At 40.0% G+C, this 25,224-nt stretch overlaps 1 non-coding gene across 1 annotated transcript; it reads left to right on the plus strand.

The window, feature by feature from the left end:
* Positions 1 to 9,600: 9,600 nt before the first annotated feature.
* On the plus strand, positions 9,601 to 9,707 carry LOC141644481 (small nucleolar RNA R71). The gene has a single exon (XR_012544096.1). It is a non-coding gene; the product is annotated as a small nucleolar RNA R71 (small nucleolar RNA).
* Positions 9,708 to 25,224: the final 15,517 nt, after the last annotated feature.

The following is a 25,224-nucleotide window of genomic DNA, read 5'->3' on the forward strand; positions in this document are numbered from 1 at the left end:
CCATGCTTCATGAAAGTTCTCATCCGGCCCTTGTTTAAAGCTCGTGATCTGAGCTCTAATGGCATTAGTCTTCGAGGCAGAGAAGTACTTTTTGTAAAATGCCAGGGCTAAGGAATTCCAGTCGGTGATCCCATGAGCGGCTCGGTCCAGATCTCTGTACCACTCCCTTGCAGCATATCGGAGTGAGAATATAAACATAGGCTCCTTTATCTGGTCCTGGGTCACACCGGTTGGTGGGGGTATAGAGCAGCAGTAATCGATAAATATCTCCATGTGCTTGGCTGCATCTTCATTTGTAGCTCCCCAAAACTGGTTCCTCTCAACTAAGTTCGAATTTCCTATCAGCTCCAGGTAATTCAAATCCCTTGTAAAGATTTTCAGCTGTCGGCTCAGAATGACTCGCTATAGTTGCTTCTTCGGCCATGACTGGAATTTCTGGAGAAGTAATTGTCTCAGCTGAAGAAATAGAAGCAGGAGATGTAGGTGGATCTTCCTTAAACAGAGCGTTCTCGTAGTAACTTGATAGAGTACTCAGCTCTTCCTCTGTCGGCAACACCCTTGATGATCGTCTCAACTCGCGCAAGGATTTCTCAATTTCAGGATTGAACGGTACTAGTTCACCACCCTGTGACCTGCGCATAAGAAGAAACTACAAAAAGAATATAAGAAAAGTTTAAGGAACAGATATCCCTTAAACTAAGAAAGACTAAATAAAAACAACTAAAAATTAGAACAATTGCCTCCCCGGCAACGGCGCCAAAATTTGATACCCGTCGTTGTGAGCACCAAAAATAAGATTTACAATTCCTATTAAAACTAACATAGGCTAGTGGTAACAGGGTCGAACCACAAGGAGCCGAATGTAACTTTTAATTGTCTAATTTAGTCTAAGGTAACGGAAGTGGGGGTTGATTTGATTTGGTCTAAAGCTAATAACAATAAAAACAATAAACTAAATAAATGGATAAAGCAGATAAAACAAGGGTACTAGGATGGTCGGTTCACTATAGTTTCGGCGGCAGCAAACTAAGTCGTTCTAACTTAAACACATGAGGCGGGAAACAAGAGGTCCTCTCGGTCCACTCTTAACAGATAGCATCTTTCAATCTCGCTATAAGTCCCTGATCGGTGCCATTTGGTGTTCACAATTAAACATATGTGGTCGTTGGTCAATGGTCGATACAAAACACAATTTATACTTCACAAACAACTCTACAATTAGTAAAGAGGCAAGTAAAGGTCGGATCCCAAGGGACGGGTATTGAAATGAAGATTCTATTGTAACTAGCGGTGTCTAGGGGTGTCACAAATTAGGTTGATGTAGAAGGTTACTAAACTAAAATAACAATGAAAATAAACTAGCAAGATAAATGAAATAAAGGGTGTAAACAATTGATTAAAAGCACTAGGGTGTCATGGGTTCATAGGGGAATCATGGGATGTGATCATACAAACATGTTCTCAAACTATAAGCAAGCAATTATTGTTGTGATGGATCGAGTTGGGTTATATCTTACAATCCTAGGAAAGTTTGGGTCCCTGAGCCGAATCTCTTGGATTGTACAACACCTACAAGTCGACTTAATCTTCCCTACTCAACACATGCATGGTCTAACAAGACTCGAGTTGGGTTATGTCTTACAAGTCAAGTTGAAAGGATAGAAGATGATAGTAAATGCAAGGATTCATAGGCTTAGCATTTCATCAAATATAACATGTGCATGTATTAAGATCAAAACAAGCAAGCAAATAAGATATGAAAGCATATTAATTTAAGCATGAATCATTCCCCATGTTGGTTTCCCTAATCACCCATTAAACCCTAGCTAAGAGACTACTCACTCATTATCATGTTGATCATGCTAGAAAGGTTGTCAATCATACTAACATAATGAAACATGATGAATAAATGAAAGTAATTAACAATAATTAAAAAGGGATTAAGAGATTATACCTACTAATGATTCCAATAATAAAGATGCAAAGAATAATAGAAGAACTTGATGATTGATGGAAGGTTGTCAATCTCCCAATAAACCCAATAATCTTCTAATTACCCAAAATAAATGAAGAACAAGAGAGAGATTCAAGAACTAAAACTTGGATTAAAACTAGATTAATATTTGATTACAATATTGAAGAGAGATTTGATTGATATTAACTACTCTAAATATTGATAAGAAGAACATGCTCCTCTAATTAGACTAATGGGGTATTTATAGTGAAAATTAGGGAGGATGCATTAGGGTTAACTAAGGGCTAAACTAGTAATTACACTTTTAAGTTGAGCAAGGAGCCTCCAGGATTGTCCGAGAGAAGGGCTTCTCCATTTCGTAGCTTGAAGAACGAAACTATGCTGTGCTGTGATCCGTGCGGCTGGAAGTCGGGACGGCCGGATTTGGGGTGGACGATCCGAGCGGATCGAGGAACAAGACGCTCGGACTGGGCATGGTGGATCCGAGCGGATTCCTGGTGAGGACGCTCGGACTGGGAAGGACGGACGGATTCCCTACAATCCGCTCGGATTGTAGTCCAGCAACTTTTCTTCTTCTTTTTCTTCCCTTTTCTTCACGAATTCCTTGGGGATTTCCTTGGGGACTCAAGGATCCTTTTCTCAACAATGCTCTTCTACTATGCTATGTACAAAGGCCTTCTAGTCTTGTCTCTCCTTGATGCTTGGTCATTGAATACGATCAATTTAGCCTCGTTTTGCCATGAAAATGCAAGATTCTCACTCCTTTCCTACCAAGGGATCAAAATCTCAAAGAATATGCAAAACAAAGAACTAAAGGTAAGAAATGACCCAAATAGGCACTAAAAAGCATGGAAACAATGGTAATTCGGGGCTAAATATGCGCTAATTATGGTCACATCAAATATCCCCAAACCGAACCTTTGCTCGTCCCGAGTAAAGAGGTGACAAAGACTAGGACCAATACTAACCTAACCTAATAATAATAGCCGACATGAGACAATTAGCGGGTCTCACTCCACCCCTTCAACTCACAACAAGACAACCATGAGGTAGGATGCCTTCTTGCAAGGCAAGGTGGGTCTTGCCAAAATGGCGACACATCCAAACATTAAGCACACAAAATCAAATAATGGATGCATCTACAAAAGAATAACCACTTTCCTCATCTAAGTGGCGGAAATTATCTACAAGGGAAGCAATTCAAGGGTACACAATCCTTCATAGATGCAATTTGTTCAAACTACTAAGCCTAGAAGGATACCAATAAATCACCTCCAAAAGGTGTCAAGCTAGGGTACCTTTGTCCACAATCGTTAAATGCTTTTGTCAAGAGTAGACTCCCTATGGTGTTAGAAACACTGGAGGATCGCGGAATTCCCCCTCTTGCCTAGACAAGAAGAAGGGTCGTCCCCTCTCTACCATGCACAAAAATGGATAAGATGGAAAAGGGATTGATAGTATTTGAGTTTCATTTTGGGAGTTTGCTTTCATTTTTGTTTTCCCCCCAATTTCTTTGGCATTTGACATTTGAGAACACTTTCTTTGCCATTTCTTTTGATTTTTGGCATTTCAATACTTGACAACTTTTTGCATTTCTTTTGAACATTTTCAAAGTCACCCCAATTAGTAACGAGGGTGCCTTGTATTTGAAGCTTTAGGAGTTCTATTTTTGCTCCTCTTTTCATTTGATGCATTTTTGCAAACTTTCTTTCACTTTTCATTTCATTGAACTCAAATTGATTTCTTTTTGTTTTTGTGCCCATTCCCTTTTGTTGACAAAATGTATGGTAGAACATGGATGAATGATAGAAGTATGCATGGTTTCAAGGGTCACCTTGGAATAAACGGTAGCCAAGGAGTTATCACACCACAAGGTACTCTTGACTAGGCCTTAATCCATGGGTCAAAGGATACTAGCATGACACATCCTAGGGTGTTTTACAAGCATTCTAACAAGCAAAGTCTTAAGAATAAAAAGCATCTACTAGGGCCTATATACACTTGTCAAGCTTCCCAAGTAGACGGTTTCGCAAAATTTTTCTAACATGCAACTACATGCCATGATGCAACTAGCATATACACATCCTAATGCAAATGATTCTACCAACTAGTATGCCAAATAATCTAAATGCAAGTCCTAAATTCACATTGTTTATACCGCATCAATCAAAATAAAGCCACATAGTCATTAACATAAAGAGGAAAAAGGAGATTGGAAAGATCATACCATGCGGTCTTCAATATCCTCATGTCTCGGATGTGGCGTAGTCGATCAATGTGAACAAGGATGAACAAACACAATATATACAAGACTATATATACAAAGGAAATGAACTTGTTTTTGGTTTTTCAATTTTTCAAATTTTTATGATTTTTGAAATTTTTCAATTTTTATGTTTATGGTTTTTGGATAAAAGTTAAGTGTTAGAATTCCCATCCCCACACTAATATGGGCATTGTCCTCAATGGCCAAAATGATGGAAATTATGCAAAATGATGCATGATTTTCTATACTAAATGCAATTCTACACTAAGCTATACTACATGATGCATGGTTTTTGTTATGACGGAGAGGATAATTTAGATTACCTCCCGTTGTGTATGCATTAACTTCCCCAAACCAAATAAGACACTATTGCTAATGTCAAAGCACGGGTATAGTTCATGCACACACTATGCTATGCATGAGACTAGATTGTCATTTTGGATTTTCAAAAATGGGAACAATGAAGAACACCTCAATGGAACCGAGGTGTGAGTCCTTTGATGTTGCTAGGACTAAACCAACAATGATCAAAATGAAAATAAAATACAAAGAGATATAGACAAACCATGTGAGAGTAGGAGTCTCCAAGGCTAGTCTTCCATCATGCTACTATCGTCATCACCACTTCCCTCATGAGAAGTGGTCACATTGCCACTTTCTTTGGCACTTTCTTCATTGCTTTCTTCATCATCATCTTCACCATCTCCTTCTTCATCTCCACTCGCTTCTTCCTCAATGTTATCATCAAATTCTTCACCATTGTTATCATCAAATTCTTCACCATTTCCAACAACCTCATTGTTTTCCACCACGTCCCTAGATGCACCCGGAAATAAGGCTTCTTTATCCGCCCAACTAGGCAAAGGACAAGATGGATCAAGGAGTCCTTGCCTAGCTAGATGTAGGAGGGGAGGATATTGAGCCAAATAAGCATTCTTCCGATCTTCATAAGCTTGCTTGTGCATGGCTTGCATTAGGAGAGTTACAAAATCTTTTCCAATTTCAATTCCTTGAGGTTTGAACTCTTCATATTCATAGGGGTAAGGTGGTATAACAATGGAAGAGGAGGGAGTTTCATGATCACCCTTTTGTTGTTGAATGATGTACTCGGCGTCCTTGGATAGGGGAAGTAAATAGTTGGTCCGGTGGACACTAAGACGGCAAATCTTTGCGGGTAAAGTGAATGATCGAGCCTCACTTGTAAGCCACCCAAACTTGGTATCAAGGGGATTGTGAGCAACCCACTTAAACTTGTTAATCAAGGTAGACAAATCAATAAGATGGCCACCATCCTTAGCCTTGTACTTGCTATCCTTATTGAAATTAGGATCAAAGTGCTTGGCTAGGACCGTGACAAGGCCGCCATTAACAATTACGGTTTGACCCTTCTTCCCACTATCTATATGGAGCCATCTATCAACCAATAGCCTCAAAGAATTGTAAGGCTTGGTGTGAATTCTTCCAACATTCAAAGTTGATTCAAGGAGGATAAAATCAAGTCCCGTAAAATGATTGGTGTCTTTTCTAGCAATTATGGTATTTCCCACAACTTTGTGCCATATTCTTATGCCCGGATGATGGACCAAAAGAGCACGACAAGCTTTAAAATCTTCAAATTTCTTCCCGGAGATTGCCTCCCAAAGAGGCTCGGGATCATACTTCCCATATTGCTTATAAAATTTATGTTCATCACTAAGACCCAATATTTTACCCAATTCCGGAAAGGAAATGCGTCTACTAGTGTTAGCTAGACGAAACTCAATATTTTCCCTATTCTCAACTTTTGTCACTTTCAAGGAACTTAAGAATTCCAAGACAAGGGAGGGGTATGTCACTTCCTTCATTTCAAACAATTTCTTTAAACCCATGGCATTGAAAAAGACTCTTGTTTGTTCAAGAATACCCAACTTCTCTAAAGCATCTTGACATATGAATTTGGTGGATTGGATTTGTTTCATGGCAAACTTGACAAATGTATTTCTATGAGAATCGGAAATGAATGTTACCTCCGGGTAATGCAAGAGTTGATTAATTACCGGAGTAGAGGGTGATGCTTCCATAGAAATTTGTTGAGGTGGTTGCACTTCCAAGCTTGGTGTTGCTACCACCATTGTCAAAGCTTTCTTCATTTGTAGAGCTTTTTGCCTTTGAGAGAGAGTTGTAGTCTTTGGTGCCTTTGCTTTTGCTTTTGTTGCTCCCTTTGTTCTTGCCATTTGATGAGCTAACCAAGTAAAGAGTCAAAAATCTTCAATTTGTAGAATGCCCAAATTGATTTTGAAGGTGAAAGGCCTTGCCTTTATGAGAACAAAAATCGATTCAAAGGTGAAGATTTTGTGTTTGGTTTTGGTTTTTGATGAAGATGGAGTGATTAGTTTGTTGTTTGAAGGATGGTTTGATTTGATTTCGGTGAGTTTTGTTGAGGGTTTTTGTTTTTGAGATGGAGAGGATGAGGGTTTTGATGTTATGGGTAGTGTTTATGAGTGAATGAATGAATGAATGGAGATGGGGGTGGGTATTTAAAGAACTCGACATTTTCGAATTGCAGGGACAATCCGTGCGGATTAGGCGCAATCCGCTCGGATTCTTCAGCTTCAAATTTTCAAAAATCCCGCCTAGAGACGGGCGGCTTCTGGAGAATCCGCTCGGATTCTTTTTGGATGAGACGGGCGGATTTCGTGCAAGACGGACGGATTCTTGTCCAGAGATTTTTCTTTGTTTTTCTTCAGCTTCAAGACGGGCGGATTGTCCATGAGACGGACGGATTCTGAAAGACGGGCGTCTTTTCAGGAATCCGCTCGGATTCTTCGACAGACAAGAATTTGCAGTTTTCAGCTCAGCCCAAGACGGGCGTCTTCTCAGCAGGACGCTCGGATCCACTGCGGACGGGCGGATTGTCAGGAATCCGCTCGGATCCTAGTCCTTTGCTCCCGGATTTCCTTTATCATTCTTTTCTTTCATTCTTTCTAATCTTGTGTTCTTCATTGCGGGGGCACTACTAAGGCATGAATAGCCTAGGCAATTGCTATCCCCACACTAAGGTAAAGCACTACACATCAATTAAAATCATTAGTCCCTCCCTCACTTCTCTCTTTTCATGACAATTATTTTGATCAAAGTAAATAAAATCCAAAAATGACAAAAAATGCAATACAAAAATTAAAGTGTAAGTTAGGGAGTTAGAAATATTTACAAGTGGTGGTTTAGGGAGGACTCCACCAAACTCTCATTCTTGATGAGATGTCAAGGGGGCATGTTCAAGGTGTTGTTGATGTTGCTCAACACCTCGAAGAAGTAATTAAAAGCTTGTTCATTGTTGTGGTAGAGGTCCTCAATAGACCGTGGCCTTTGTTGTTGATCATGATCGATGGCATGCCCAATGTAGGGATTAAAGATCCCTTCAAATTCGTCGTCCCAAAGACCACAAACTTCATTGAGTTGATCATTGAAAATCTCTTGCTTGGATGGAGACAACTCTCCCAATCTCTTCTCTTGGCTAATGAGGCCATCATCTTCTTCCTTGGTTGATTTTGATGAGCTTTTCAAGCTCTCCTTGCCACAATTCACTTGCTCTTTGAATGGAGCATCTTCAATTTTCTTCCTCCATTGGAGTTCCGATTTCTTCCTTTCATCTTTTCGGCTATAATGATCAATCATGAAACATGGCTCATGCAAACGAGGAGCTCTCATGGTTTTGTCAAGATTAAAAGTTATGCTTTCATCTCCCACTTCTAGAGTGAGCTCTCCATGTTTCACATCAATCACCGCACCCGCGGTGTGTAGGAAAGGTCTTCCTAAGATGATTGGAATGTTGGAATCTTCTTCCATATCAACAATGACAAAGTCCACCGGGATGAAAAACTTTCCAATTCGCACCGGGACATCTTCCCATATCCCTAATGGTGTCTTCGTCGATCTATCGGCCATTTGAAGAGTGATGTTGGTACATTTGAGCTCTCCCATTCCCAACCTTTTACTTACCGAGTACGGCATGACACTCACACTAGCCCCTAGATCACACAAGGCTTTGTTGATCGTTGTGTCGCCAATGGTACACGGTATTGAGAAGCTTCCCGGATCCTTTAACTTTGGAGGCGAACTCCCTTGAAGAATTGCACTACTCACCTTAGTGAAGGCGATAGTCTCAAGTTTCCGGATTGACTTCTTCTTTGTGAGGATATCTTTCATGTACTTTGCATAGGCCGAAACGTGATTGATTAATTCCGTGAAAGGAATTGAGACCTCTAAATTCTTCACAATTTCCATGAATTTTCCAAGTTGATCATCAAATTTGGGCTTGGCTTGACGACTTGGAAAAGGAAGTCTAACCACAATGGGCTCCTTCTCTTTGGCTTTGTCTTCATTTTTCTTTGAACTTTCTTCTTTCGATGATTCCCCTTCCTTGGGACCTTCCACCACAACTTCATTCTCACTAGCTCTCACAACTTCATTCTCAACTTGCTCCTTTGGTGCTTCATACGTTGTACCGCTTCTCAAGTGAATGGCACTAACCGTTTCATGTCTAGGGGGGTTACCTTGAGATGGTAATTGCCCCTTTTGCCTTTGTGAGTTTGAGGATGCTAGTTGGGTCAATTGTGTTTCCAACATCTTGGTGTGAGCTAGAATGTTGTTGATGGTGGTATCCTTTGTTTGGCTATCCTTTTGCATTTGGGTGAAAAACTCTTGTTGATTTTTTTGCATTTGAAGGACCGCTTTTTGGACATCAAAACTTTGGTCATTGTGGTGATTGTATGGATTTTGGTTTTGGTAACTTTGGTTTTGATTGAAAAAGGGTCTTTGATTTTGATTTCTCATGGGTGGTGGAGTGTATGTTGGTTGAGGATTTTGGACATTTTGGCTCTTGTATGAGAGATTTGGATGGAACTTGGTGTTTTCATTGTAAAAATTTGAATAAGGGGTGCCACTTTTGTAAGCTTGGAAAGCATTGACTTGTTCGGTTGTTCCCCTACATTCACTTGAGTCATGGCCCAAGGTTCCACAATTCTCACATATCCCGCTTGGGATTGATGAGGATGCCGTCATGGCGTTGACATGATGCTTTGATGATTTTGAGTTTTCCTCAAGCCTAGCCATAGCTTGTTCAAATTTCAAGTTGATTGTGTCAATGTGAGCGCTAAGTTGAGCACCCAATTGAGTAACGGTGTCCACTTCATACTTTCCTCCTCTAGTGGCCTTGCGAGGCCTACTATATTGCGAATTATGGACCGCCATTTCCTCAATCTTGTTCCATGTTTGATTGTCATCAACTTCGGTGAACATTCCATTTGATCCCATATTGAGAACGTTCCTTGAATCTTCATATAAACCATTCCAAAATTGTTGCACTAAAAACCATTCGCTAAGTCCATGGTGAGGACATGAGCGACAAATACCTTTGAACCGCTCCCAAGCTTCATACAAAGACTCTTCATCCCTTTGCTTAAAACCCGTAATTTGAGCTCTTAGCATATTGGTCTTTTCCGGTGGGTAGAATTTTTTGTAGAAAGCTAGAGCTAACTTCTTCCAAGAATCTATTCCAAGAGTGGCCTTATCAAGGCCCTTCAACCATTGCTTTGCGGTGCCGATTAACGAAAAAGGAAATAAGACCCATCTTATTTGGTCTTGAGTCACGCCCGTTTGAGAGATAGCTTCACAATAATCACAAAATGTTTCCATATGAGAATGAGGGTCCTCACTAGGCATTCCCCCGAATTGGCTCCTCTCAACTAGTTGGATGAAGGCGGACTTGGCAATAAAATTACCGGTGAGATGTTGTGGGGTAGGAGTACCATTTGGTAAATCCTCCTCGGTGGGTATAGAGTGTGACGAGAATTTAGGCATTGTAGGTGGATTTTGTGGGATATTGTTAAATGGGTTCTCTTCTCCTCCTATTGCGAAAGGATTGACAAACTCACTAGTGGGTTGAACAACTTCACCAACACCTCCCAAATTCCTCCTAACAAGTCTCCTATTATTCGTCAAGGTTCTTTCGATTTCACGGTCAAAAGGTAACAAATCTCTTTGTAACCTTCTAGACATGCAAAATATCAAACAACTAGAAAACAATTAGAACACTCCTTGAGGAGTTTTACTTCCCCAAGGTGAAAAAGACACTACTAATAACAATAAAAGAAATCTTAAATCAATTAAACACCGTCCCCAAGAACGGCGCCATTTTTGATCGGTGCCATTTGGTGTTCACAATTAAACATATGTGGTCGTTGGTCAATGGTCGATACAAAACACAATTTATACTTCACAAACAACTCTACAATTAGTAAAGAGGCAAGTAAAGGTCGGATCCCAAGGGACGGGTATTGAAATGAAGATTCTATTGTAACTAGCGGTGTCTAGGGGTGTCACAAATTAGGTTGATGTAGAAGGTTACTAAACTAAAATAACAATGAAAATAAACTAGCAAGATAAATGAAATAAAGGGTGTAAACAATTGATTAAAAGCACTAGGGTGTCATGGGTTCATAGGGGAATCATGGGATGTGATCATACAAACATGTTCTCAAACTATAAGCAAGCAATTATTGTTGTGATGGATCGAGTTGGGTTATATCTTACAATCCTAGGAAAGTTTGGGTCCCGGAGCCGAATCTCTTGGATTGTACAACACCTACAAGTCGACTTAATCTTCCCTACTCAACACATGCATGGTCTAACAAGACTCGAGTTGGGTTATGTCTTACAAGTCAAGTTGAAAGGATAGAAGATGATAGTAAATGCAAGGATTCATAGGCTTAGCATTTCATCAAATATAACATGTGCATGTATTAAGATCAAAACAAGCAAGCAAATAAGATATGAAAGCATATTAATTTAAGCATGAATCATTCCCCATGTTGGTTTCCCTAATCACCCATTAAACCCTAGCTAAGAGACTACTCACTCATTATCATGTTGATCATGCTAGAAAGGTTGTCAATCATACTAACATAATGAAACATGATGAATAAATGAAAGTAATTAACAATAATTAAAAAGGGATTAAGAGATTATACCTACTAATGATTCCAATAATAAAGATGCAAAGAATAATAGAAGAACTTGATGATTGATGGAAGGTTGTCAATCTCCCAATAAACCCAATAATCTTCTAATTACCCAAAATAAATGAAGAACAAGAGAGAGATTCAAGAACTAAAACTTGGATTAAAACTAGATTAATATTTGATTACAATATTGAAGAGAGATTTGATTGATATTAACTACTCTAAATATTGATAAGAAGAACATGCTCCTCTAATTAGACTAATGGGGTATTTATAGTGAAAATTAGGGAGGATGCATTAGGGTTAACTAAGGGCTAAACTAGTAATTACACTTTTTAAGTTGAGCAAGGAGCCTCCGGGATTGTCCGAGAGAAGGGCTTCTCCATTTCGTAGCTTGAAGAACGAAACTATGGCTGTGCTGTGATCCGTGCGGCTGGAAGTCGGGACGGCCGGATTTGGGGTGGACGATCCGAGCGGATCGAGGAACAAGACGCTCGGACTGGGCATGGTGGATCCGAGCGGATTCCTGGTGAGGACGCTCGGACTGGGAAGGACGGACGGATTCCCTACAATCCGCTCGGATTGTAGTCCAGCAACTTTTCTTCTTCTTTTTCTTCCCTTTTCTTCACGAATTCCTTGGGGATTTCCTTGGGGACTCAAGGATCCTTTTCTCAACAATGCTCTTCTACTATGCTATGTACAAAGGCCTTCTAGTCTTGTCTCTCCTTGATGCTTGGTCATTGAATACGATCAATTTAGCCTCGTTTTGCCATGAAAATGCAAGATTCTCACTCCTTTCCTACCAAGGGATCAAAATCTCAAAGAATATGCAAAACAAAGAACTAAAGGTAAGAAATGACCCAAATAGGCACTAAAAAGCATGGAAACAATGGCAATTCGGGGGCTAAATATGCGCTAATTATGGTCACATCAGTCCCTAATATCACTAATACTGACTCTCGTCCTGAAAAGTGACTAATAATCTAAACTTTTCCTATCTTTCGATCTCAGCATAGTTTAGTCATTTTAATTTGTGGTCAAACAACTGTCTCTATCTCCCGATCTAATGGGTCAGTCACATCCTAAACATTCAACTAGTCGTGTGCACTCGATTTGTCGAATAAAGAATTAAAACAATTAAAACGAAGATAAAACCTTACGTGGTCAGTCGATCGACCAGGTATGGCAGTCGATCGACTGACACGCGATTCAGGCCGTGTTCATTCTACGCCGCCTACACTATAATTCCCCTACATCCTAGCACGAATAATTTAGCTACTCATACTAAGAATGATAACAAAAATAAGATTGATTAAATAAACAGAAGAATTCATAATTAAAACTACGGAACAAAAGGCTAGCATAAAACGATAATTATGGTTTCGGGAACTAACTAACAATTCTATATCTATGGATGCAAATATAGTAATAAACTGGAATAAGAAGAATACCAAAATCGCAGAAGAATTGTAACGGAATGATTGAAAGTACGAACGAAAATCCAATGCAAACCAATATTCCAAACCCTAATTATTGTCTAAAGAACTGAATGTAAAACTAGGTAATAATTCGATGATGATTCTGATGTTTCTAGGTTACGTTATATAGCAAACAAACGTAACTTTTAATTCCAAAACATAAACATAATGGGCTTGCTTTTCCTCGATCTTTTAATTCTCGTCTGAAGTAGCGGTGTGGTCGATCGACTAAGCAGGGCGGTCGATCGACTTACTAGCAGTGTACAGTAGCCTCTGGATCTTTTAATTCTCGGGGACGGATTTAGCTCAATTTTCGTTGAATTCTTCACATTTCTGCAATAATGTACAAAAACACGAAAGTAGACGGAAATAGGGGAATGGTAGCTTAAACTACACAAATAAGCTCTGAAATGCGTGTAAAATGAGGTATAAAACATCATATAAAAGACACGCATCAGTAGTTGTGGGCGAATTTCGGGACGAAGTTCATTTTAAGGGGGGAAGACTGTAATACCCCGTATTTTCATAAGTATTTATAAGAATATTTTATGTAATTCGAGTAATTAATTTAAAAGGTATTTTTAATAATAATTGCAATAAAGACGGAATAATATAATAAAATAATGAATGAGTCGGGAATTAGGCTTAGCTAATAATTGAGTGTTGGACAGTGTGTCATTGTTCAAGGACCGAAACGTATTAGTATAGTATGAGTGTGATGGAGATTTGTATCGAGAATTTATAAATAATAATAATAATAATAATAATAATAATAATAATAATAATAATAATAATAATAATAATAATAATAATAATAATAATAATAATAATAATAATAATAATAATAATAATAATAATAATAATAATAATAATAATAATAATAATAATAATAATAATAATAATAATAATAATAATAATAATAATAATAATAATAATAATATGGGAAGGTAATATCAATAATCATAATAATAATAATAATGTTATGACAATAATAAGATAATTGGTGAAAATCCTAGTTATGGTAAGATTAATAATATATGATAATAATAATAATAATACAATTTGTAATGTAATAATAATAATAACGACGACAATTCCTAAAATAATTAAAATAAAGTAATTATAATAGTTTCCTAATTGGCCTCACATACTCTCTAATCTTAGACAATAAATACCACCTTAAATCTGCTAAATATATCACAAATTAAGAGGAGGAGCTTTTGGAGACATAATTTAGCAAGCGGTAATTAATAGGTAACAATTTCTAATCTCGTTTTATTTTCTTATACAGCTGAATGTGAGACGATCTTAAGACGCTTAGAAACTGACCCAAACCTTGACGGAATCAGACCAAACTTTAGGAAGTGGTACGTGGGATTGAAAGGGTTTGATTGGGTGTGGTGGTGGTGTCTGGGAAGGCCTAGAGTAGCGGTGGCAGGCGGCTAAAGATGGCTAGTCAGGGAGGTGTTGCGAGTTGGTCTGGGGTTTGGGATGGGTAATTGAACCCTTTAATGGCCGGGACTTGACCTGGGTAGGGTGGGTTTATGACGGGGGTAGTTAGTCGACCATGGTGGTGGTGCTGACGTGGTAGCAGGAGGGTGTTGGGTCGTGGTTGTTGCTGGGTGTTGTTGCGGGTTAAAGCAGGGGATTCGACCCTGATTCGAACCACCAATTGGACCCGACTTGACCTGGGCATGGTTGGGATGGTTGATGGTGGCTAGGTCGACCCTTAGAGTGGCGTTGTGGTGGCCGGAGATGGAGGTTGGTGGTAGGGTGGCTCGTAAAGTGCGAAACAGAGGAGGAGGGTATATTTAGTGCTGCTGTCGGTTTAGGGAGGAGGTAGTGGTGGTATGTATGGGACGAGTGGAAGGTGGGACCACCCCTGGAGCCACTGTGGGTCAGTGGTGGAGACGGTGGTGGCCGTAGGTGGTGTAGTGTTGTATAGAGGGTGGTGTCGGGTTTTCGGTATTAGTTGTGTCATGGTAGTGTTAGGGCACGAGTTTTTGGAGTGCTTGTGGCGGTTGGGCTGGTGGTTGGATATCGTCGGGGGTCTTGGTGGTGCAGGCTAGTGGTGGTTGATGGGGTTGTACCTCTAGGTGACTGGTAGGGAGTATACGGTGGCTGCAAAAGGGGTGTGAGTATGTGCTATATACGGTTTTGTATACGGGGGTGTTTTGAAGGTTGTTTCACGTATTTCATGGGATTGTGGGTTGTTGTGTTTTACGAGGTACATGGGTTGGTTATGGGTTCGGGTTTTATTTATTGAGTCGGGTTTATTTGGGTGTTGACTCGGGTTTGGGAAGCCGGGTTTTTAATATAATGATTTCATATTAGTTTTATAATTAATTTATAATTAATAAAATAATTAGTTGGGTGATTGTAACTCGGGTATTAATAAGTAATCGGGTCTTGACTTTAATAAACGGGTTTTTACGTAATAATAAATTAAATGGGAAATAATTAATATAATTAAAATATAATTGAATAATTAATATAATAAATTATAATATTTTGATTAGGTGACGGTTGTGAAGAATTATAATCGGATCGGATTGCTTTATTTATTGGGTTGCTTGAGCTGCTTAATTGGAATTGCTTATCAAGTAGGGATAAACCCTACTCAACTCTTACTCGATAATATTTGGTTTATTGGATGGCTTATATTAAAATGAATTGATCATATGAGAATTGTGTTGGTTAATTATAATCGTAGTTGTTGGAAGGGAGAATTATATTGCATATGTGGGATTAGTTATGATGGAGTTACTGTTATTGCATCGGTTATTCAGTTTAATACTGGCAGACATCCCTTCGTGGTGATGTAGATTATTATTGAGGTTATATTGGCAGACGTCATGATAAGAGCCTTTGGGTGACGTATTTCAGGTTTATTCTGGCAGACGATATTTATCGTGTTTACTCGAGGCGGGCCCTAGATTGGTCTGCAGGCCATCTAGTGGATATTACTCAACTATATGTTGAGGCAGACATTACCCTTCGGTAATGTAGTGTCTGTTTACTTACCTTCGGGTTGAGGCTGCCCCGGCCAGGGATTGGCGGGATGATTAATGTAACGAGTAGAACTTGGCTTAAGTGTGCTAAGTAAAAGAGAGGAGCACGTTGTCAGGGGGTTGTGCAATGTAAAAAGGAAATTAGATTGTTATCGTATGTTTTTGTTGTTAGTATTTATTCCTACTCAACCTCGCGGTTGACTGTGCATTCGTGAACACCTGCGGTGAACCGTTTTATGGGGAGCAGATTTGATAGGTACTAAAGAATAGCTGACTCGGGAGCATTGGGATGAGAGCCCGACTTGGACCATAGTGGGAGTCTAGATCACAAAGAAAAATTATATCACTTTATTTATTTCTGCTGCGAGTTGTAATTATTTTATATTAAGTTTTAGTTAGTTAAACTTGTAATAAACATGTAATCGCTAAGTTTTAATTTAAAGTACTTTGGAATTGTTGTACTTTGTTATTCACTACCTCGGGAAACCGAGATGGTAACAGTTCTATTTATTTGGAAATGTCTATCTAAAGGCTCCTGAATAAATGGGGGTGTTACAAAGTGGTATCAGAGCAACACGATCCTCAGGCCTAACCAATGAACAATAATGAACTTAGGATGTGTCTAAATAAAATGAACCCCGGGTAGAAACTGTTAGGAGCCCCCTTAGTACCGTTAGGAAAGCGCGCCTAATTCGTACCTTGGCCCTTCCAGTTTTGAATCGGGAACCTTGAGAGAATACTTGAGAGTTTGGGTTAATTTAAAATGAATATAGTATATTTCCCTTAGGAATTTTTGTTGTCTTGGTTGCATATTGTTGTCATTGATGATTGCGGTTACGCGGGCGTAACCTTATTTTACGGAGGAAAGGTGTGACATGATTTCTTTTAATTATTGTGTGGAATTGTGAAGAATGTGATTTTGGTTGATTTCACAAGATTTTTACCCTTGATAGTTTTGGCTACCATTTACCGTCTGTTTAAAATTCTTGTCCGATATTTTTATGTGTGATACCTTTGTGAGTTAGCTTTCATATGCCACTAGTCTCATATTTAAATAATATACGGTTTAGGAGTAATAAATATTTTAGTGGACAGTGGTCGGAATGTTCCTGTACAGTTGTGTTTTCGCGCCGTGTTTTTGTAAAATTTTCCATTTATAAACTATATAATGATTTGTTATAATTCCAGCTCTACTGTTGAATAGACTCATGTAAGTTTCCAGATTGATAAGCCATGTCACAATTTAAATTTTTGACAATTAATAGTGATTTTTTACAAGTTGACTTAAGTTTCTGACAAGTTGCTGTAACATTTCTGTTTCGACCAAACAATTTGTAAAATGCATTATAAATTGACCTTATGAGTTTTTGACTTGATTCTTTCGCTCATGATTTATTAACTCTCTTTATTTTCTAAAAAGTATAAGTTTCCTAGAATTAATTATGTTATTAATTATTTATGATTTTTAGAAGTTATAACATGTTTTCCTGGCCTTGGGAAAAAAATTAGTTTTGTGTCTGTCTTTTGCACATTGATATTTTGATGTTGTAAATTATGTGAAGTAGATTACCATATCTAGTGATATGCGGAATGTGTTGCCCTAAGCCTAAATATTTATATTAGTTGCATCCATGTTTAAGTTAGATGTCGTTGGTAAGAAATAAACACGCAAGTAGTAAATCTAACTTAATTCATAGGTTTTCGTTATTTAATTTCCGTTTGGTAATTTTTATTACATCATCAATCAATATTATGTTGGAAATAATAGTTGTCTTGGGTTACAATGTATGTTTTAATATTTTGTGGCGTTACAACAATGATTTGGTTGTTCCTATTGTTTGTTATCTCGAACTTCGAGGACGAAGTTTATTTTTAGGGGGAAGGAATGTAATACTACGAATGTTTTGAGTTATTGTTGTGACATCTTTTGATAAGATTGGCATGATTGATAATCGTAATATGTATAATTGTGTTGAATGATACTTAGTTATGAGAATGTCTATGAGTGTTGTGGTAGTAGTTGTGGGCGAATTTCGGGACGAAGTTCATTTTAAGGGGGGAAGACTGTAATACCCCGTATTTTGATAAGTATTTATAAGAATATTTTATGTAATTCGAGTAATTAATTTAAAAGGTATTTGTAATAATAATTGCAATAAAGACGGAATAATATAATAAAATAATGAATGAGTCGGGAATTAGGCTTAGCTAATAATTGAGTGTTGGACAGTGTGTCATTGTTCAAGGACCGAAACTTATTAGTATAGTATGAGTGTGATGGAGATTTGTATCGAGAATTTATAAATAATAATAATAATAATAATAATAATAATAATAATAATAATAATAATAATAATAATAATAATAATAATAATAATAATAATAATAATAATAATAATAATAATAATAATAATAATAATAATAATAATAATATGGGAAGGTAATATCAATAATCATCATAATAATAATAATAATGTTATGACAATAATAAGATAATTGGTGAAAATCCTAGTTATGGTAAGATTAATAATATATGATAATAATATTAATATAATTTGTAATGTAATAATAATAATGACGACAATTCCTAAAATAATTATAATAAAGTAAATATAATAGTTTCCTAATTGGCCTCACATACTCTCTAATCATAGACTATAAATACCACCTTAAATCTGAGAAATATATCACAAATTAAAAGGAGGGGCTTTTGGAGACGGAATTTAGCAAGCGGTAATTAATAGGTAACAATTTCTAATCTCGTTTTATTTTCTTATACAGTTGAATGTGAGACGATCTAAAGACGCTTAGAAACTGACCCAAACCTTGACGGAATCAGACCAAACTTTAGGGAGTGGTACGTGGGATTGAAAGGGTTGGAATGGGTGTGGTGGTGGTGTCTGGGAAGGCCTAGGGTGGCGGTGGCAGGCGGCTAAAGATGGCTGGTCAGGGAGGTGTTGCGAGTTGGTCGTGGGGTTTGGGATGGGTAATTGAACCCTCTAATGGCCGAGACTTGACATGGGTAAGGTGGGTTTATGACGGGGGTAGTTAGTCGACCATGGTTGTGGTGCTGACGTGGTGGGAGGAGGGTGTTGGGTCGTGGTTGTTGCTGGGTGTTGTTGCAGGTTAAAGCAGGGGATTCGACCATGATTCGAACCACCAATTGGACCCAACTTGACCTGGGCATGGTTGGGATGGTTGATGGTGGCTAGGTCGACCCTTAGGGTGTCGTTGTGGTGGCAGGAGATGGAGGGTCGTGGTAGGGTGGCTCGTAAAGCGTGAAACAGAGGAGAAGGGCACTGTTAGTGCTGCTGTCGGTTTAGGGAGGAGGTGGTGGTGGTATGTATGGGACGAGTGGAAGGTGGGACCAACCCTGGAGCCACTATGGGTTAGTGGTGGAGACGGTGGTGGTCGTAGGTGGTGTACTGTTGTATAGAGGGTGGTGTCGGGTTTTCGGTATTAGTTGTGTCATGGTAGTGTTAGGGCGCGAGTTTTTGGAGTGCTTGTGGCGGTTGGGCTGGTGGTTGGAGGTCGTCGGGGGTCTTGGTGGTGCAGGCTAGTGGTGGTTGATGGGGTTGTACCTCTAGGTGGCTGGTAGGGAGTATACGGTGGCTGCAAAAGGGGTGTGAGTATGTGCTATATACGGTTTTGTATACGGGGGTGTTTTGAAGGTTGTTTCACGTATTACATGGGATTGTGGGTTGTTGTGTTTTATGAGGTACATGGGTTGGTTATGGGATCAGGTTTTATTTATTGAGTCGGGTTTATTTGGGTGTTGACTCGGGTTTGGGAAGCCGGGTTTTTAATATAGTGATTTCATATTAGTTTTATAATTAATTTATAATTAATAAAATAATTAGTTGGGTGATTGTAACTCGGGTATTAATAAGTAATCGGGTCTTGACTTTAATAAACGGGTTTTTACGTAATAATAATTTAAACGGGAAATAATTAATATAATTAAAATATAATTGAATAATTAATATAATATTATAATAAATTATAATAATTTGATTAGGTGACGGTTGTGAAGAATTATAATCGGATCGAGATGCTTTATTTATTGGGTTGCTTGAGCTGCTTAATTGGAATTGCTTATCAGGTAGGGATAAACCCTACTCAACTCTTACTCGATAATATTTGGTTTATTGGATGGCTTATATTAAAATAAATTGATCATATGAGAATTGTGTTGGTTAATTATAATCGTAATTGTTGGAAGGGAGAATTATATTGTATATGTGGGATTAGTTATGATGGAGTTACTGTAATTGCATCGGTTATTCAGTTTAATACTGGCAGACATCCCTTCGTGGTGATGTAGATTATTATTATGGTTATATTGGCAGACGTCATGGTAAGATCCTTCAGGTGACGTATTTCAGATTTATTCTGGCAGACGATATTTATCGTGTTTACTCGAGGCAAGCCCTAGATTGGTCTGCAGGCCATCTGGTGGATATTACTCAACTATATGTTGAGGCAGACATTACCCTTTGGTAATGTAGTGTGTGTTTACTCACTTTCGGGTTGAGGCTGCCCCGGCCAGGGATTGGCGGGATGATTAATGTAACGAGTAGCACTGGGCTTAAGTGTGCTAAGTAAAAGGGAGGAGCACGTTGTCAGGGGGTTGTGCAACGTAAAATGGAAATTAGATTGTTATCGTATGTTTTTGTTGTTAGTATTTATTCCTACTCAACCTCGCGGTTGACTGTGTATTCGTGAACACCTGCGGTGAACCGTTTTATGGGGAGCAGATTTGACAGGTACTAAAGAATAGCTGACTTGGGAGCATTGGGATGAGAGCCCGGCTTGGACCATAGTGGGAGTCTAGATCACATAGAACAATTATATCACTTTATTTATTTCCGCCGCGAGTTGTAATTATTTTATATTAAGTTTTAGTTAGTTAAATTTGTAATAAACATGTAATCGCTAAGTTTGAATTTAAAGTACTTTGGAATTGTTGTACATTGTTATTCACTACCTCGGGAAACCGAGATGGTAACAGTTCTATTTATTTGGGAATGTCTAGCTAAAGGCTCCTGAATAAATAGGGGTGTTACAAACAGAATAGAGGTGTGTCGAAACACCTGTCAAGGAAGAACCGCTCGTTGTGACAAGGAAGGTCTTGGCAAAAACATGGCAACAGTTTGCTGTCGGCTTGGAAATACGGGTCCGGGCAAAGAATAAACATCAAACGGACCAAATATATGATATGACATCGAGGAAGAGGTGCACCAAAGATGGGCCCACAAAATAACGAACTCATAACGAATCTTCGAAAATTTATATAGAGGGAAACTGAGGAAGAGGCGCAGCAAGAGCTGCGTCCCTTGGAAGAGGCGCAGCACCTGCTGCGTCTTTTCCTGGGCGTGTCAATCCTGCGTAAGAACCCGATGAAACAGAGGGGTTTATTTCATTATTTCGAAACACAAACTCTCAATTTCTCTCTCAAATTCCAACCATTTCCGTCAAAATTTGATCCAAAAGCTTGCATTTGCCATGACTAATCGAGGTATGTGTATTATTTTTGCATTAATCTTCTATAATAATAGATCAAATTGGACCGACAAAATTAGGGTTTTCCAACCCTAATTAGTCGAAAATTTGGGGCTTTTCCCCCAAATGATTTTGCCATGCAAAATGGATCTTGTAAATGGCTAATTGGAAATATAAGGATCATAACCATGTATTTGTTTCGAATTTTCGTTGAGTTTTGAGCATTTGAGTGAAATTGTGACGGTCTCACAGCTAAACCGTAAATCGCTTCGAAAATAGCCTTAGGATTGCCCATTTGTGACAAAACATGATATTTGGAATCCTTGCATGATGGGTAAACTTCCTACCATCTCGGAATTTTGATTGGTGACGGCTTTTTCAGGACACTTTTCTAGGGCATAATCCCCATTATAACGAAATGCTGTCGAAATTCTGACTCGAACCCATGACTAGGTTTCAACTTAGGCTTGACTTGACCCAAATTACCACATGAGCGGACGGGTTTGTGGAAAAATTGCCAAGGATGGCGAGAAAAGAGCGATTTCGGAGCTCCAAAAACTCGAAAATCCCCTAATTAAGGCTTGTTGTCACTGACGCAGCCTAAATTCACTTTAATTTTGCAGGTGACGAGGCTTCTACATCTGGGAGTGATCTCATGGACGTGGACACTGACCTTGACCCTTCTCAGATGCTTGAGGATGCGTTGGAGGAGGCTTTCACCGCTGCGGTGTTGGCTGCTGAGGACGAGGTCCTTAAGGAGGAGGTTGTTGAGGAGGAAGAGGCCCCGAGACGGGCCAACGTTGGACGGGGTGGTTGCCACCTGAGGGGAGCACCTGCGTGGGCTGAGACCTGGGACAGTAGGAACCTGCTTTGGGCTGCGGAGGGTCACCTGTCCTACAGGACGGTGAAGAGCTTGGTAAATCGAATTCATCACTCTTCATTCATCTGCTTTCATTTCCATTTGTCATTCCTTTTCATTCAAACTAAAGATAGCTTTTGTTTCAAACCAAATAGGAGGTCGGGAACATCAGATCGTTCTCGGGCTACACGACGGCGATGGGGTGCTACGAGAGGCTGTTGGCGGAGAAGCCAGCCATGATCGAGCGGGGAGCATTCGGCGTCCTGGTGCAGGCTTGGAGGGATATCGCGAAGAGGAAGCTTCGGGTTAACCTTAGTCTGGTCCGAGTTTCCTGGATCGGTTCTAGGACACGACGTCCACCTTTCACATGCCTTTTGGTGTGGTGGGGTTCACGTTGGAGGATTACGGCATGATTTCTGGTCTGCCGTGTGGGACTAAGGTGGTGGAGTGGCCTGAGACAGCCATGAGAGTAGACTCGACTGAGGCCAGGAGGTTGATCGGCTGGAACATGGCATCGAAGGCTGCTGCGGTACCTGGTTTGGTGCCTAGTTCTTACGTTCGGGACTACTTTGCGGGGAAGACCCCGGCGTCGGTATTGATCGAGGGGAGGGAGACGGCTCCTCCTCTCTGCACTGCAGAGCAGAGAGTCCGTTTGTGGCTCTGGTGGTTTCTGTCTTCAATCTACCTTGGAGACAAGGGAGAGAGGCTTTCGACGAAGCTCCTTCCCTTTTTTTCTGACCTGAGCTACCTAGGCCGTTGGCACTGGGTCACTGCTGGTTTTGCGGTCCTCATCCGCTTTATGAGGGTCATGGTTCGTCCGGAGTTGATGGAGAAGGGGACTTCTCCTGCTGCTGTCGGCCTTGGGTTGTTGTTGGAGGTATGAACCTTCATATCATTTCATAAAAGATCATTTCCTTTTCTTGTCAAATCACGAAAGATCGTTATTGATCACCTTGCTTTACAGGCGTGGGTGTACTCCTACTGTCCGAGCCTCGCGCCCAAGAGGACGGAGCCGGTGGAGAAGGCCTATCCCGTTGTGAGGGATTGGGTGATGTGCCGTACGAGGAGTCGGCGTTCCTTCCACGGTGTCTGTCGGCGGGAGGTGAACGCTCTTCAGTTGGACGGCATGAGTACTTCACCTTCGTTCGTTTCTTCATTACCTTTTTTAGAACAAATCATAAGAATGACTTCTTGTTTGCTTTTCCTAGTGGATGCCCAGGCCTTGGGTGGAGTACGCTGGCGCTCCTCCCATTGTGGCTGAGGTCCTTCGACCTAGGAGCTCGAGCCGGTTGCTGCCGAGGACGTCGATGGGTCCTGTGTGGTACTTGGGTGAGCGCTTGGCTCGTCACTGCTCTCGGGATGTCTTGACGGTTCCCATCGATCCTCCTTGGACGATGTTTAGGGAGCCTTCTGAGGCTGAGATGGAGGCTTACCTGGCTGGCATCGGTGGTGACGCACTCCTTCTTCCTGGCGAGGACTACTCGGCGTTCCCCTACGGAGGGTTGGCGTACTGGCCGGTCGTGATAAGTGTTTTACTCTTTTTTTTTGATTATTTTGAGAACACGATGAATGATCATCGGTTAATGGAAATCACTTGACTTTGCAGGAGGTCGAGGCGGCGGGCATCGAGCCCCCAGAGTACCCTGAGACCCTCGAGTACACTGATGTGACGCGGATGAAGACGATCTCCGAGCTGCGTGACTTTGACGTGGCGGTGAGAGATGCTGGCTTGGACGAGTGGCAGCATCTGATTCGGAGGGTGAGTCTCCTAACTTGTATAATTTTGTGTAAGAACACATTTGCTTGAGTTTGTCCAATCGTTAAGAATCTCTACTTTTGAAACGTAGGTTGTGTCATCCCGGTTCGTGACTTTGTGGAGGATAGCCAACCGGTTGCGAGCTACTGCCGTCGAGGCACTTGCTGGCAGCCGAGAACGTCAGGTATGAACCTTCCATTCACTTTATTTTCGAATTTTATAATTTTCCTTATGTTCGAAATGATTGACATTAACCAATTCTTGTTGTTTGCAGAGGGAGCATGAGCTGGAGCGAGAGCTTGCCCAGTCTCGGGAGGAGACAGCTCGCCTGCTGAGGGAGCTTGATGTCCGCGACGCCGAGGTTGCTGCTCTCGAGGCGAGAGTTGTTGAGCTAGACGGCGACCAGCAGTAGCTTGTTGGTTGCTTTTTGTTTTTTTTTTTTTGCTGTATTTTGTACATTTTTAGGACCCACATTTTGGACATTCGGACTTTGTTTTGGGGCTCGAGCCCCCAGTTTGGTGTACATATCCCTTCTTGGTTGTATATATGATGGCCTGAGTGCCTTTGCTGTTGGGTTGCTTTGTTTGTACCTGCAGGTTAGCTTTGAACAGGTTTGGTAGATGACGGTTTGCGCCGTCATGCTGCCGAAATTTACACGGAAATCACATAGAACATACACTTGTACACATGGCCTAAATTAGCGCAAAACAATGACTCGAAAATGCAAAACTTTTGCCGGAAATGACCGGACGGTATGGAGGGTTACCCCCTAAAAGAAGAAAAAATAGAAACATATAAGTTTGAAATGTAATGTGGAACGGGAGTGAAATGATTCCTCAAAAAGAAAAATAAAAAGAAATGTATAAGTGTGCTAAAATGACAAAAATGTCGATATTGCCTCGAAATGCGTGCCCATGAAATTAGGAATCACGAAATATGGCAACTTGACATATTTACCAAAATAATAACCCGTATGAATAGGAAATTATTCGTTGAGGAATTTAGGAAAGATCCAACGCGGAAAATCACAGAAAGAAGGCTGAGGAAGAGGCGCAGCAAGAGCTGCGTCCCTTCGAAGAGATGCAAAGAGGCCCAGTCTTTGCTTTGTTCCCAAAGGCATCCGTCCGACGGATTTTAGGAAACAGCTTTTAGTATAATTAGAGACGTCGAGGGGGGTTTTATTCACATAATTCTTCCTTCTTTTCTTCGTCTTATTACATAAAGCTCTCAAAATAAGCATACATCATGAATACTCTCGAAATTCATCTAAAAGAATAGACAAATGAGTTTTCTAATGTAGAGAAACACAACATGGGTGCTTATAATTTTGGATCAATATTGAGTTTGAAGTTGATCAAGGTGGTCAAACCATTCCTAGA

The sequence above is a fragment of the Silene latifolia genome, chromosome 2 (genome assembly GCF_048544455.1).
Source record: "Silene latifolia isolate original U9 population chromosome 2, ASM4854445v1, whole genome shotgun sequence".
NCBI classification, from domain to species: domain Eukaryota; kingdom Viridiplantae; phylum Streptophyta; class Magnoliopsida; order Caryophyllales; family Caryophyllaceae; genus Silene; species Silene latifolia.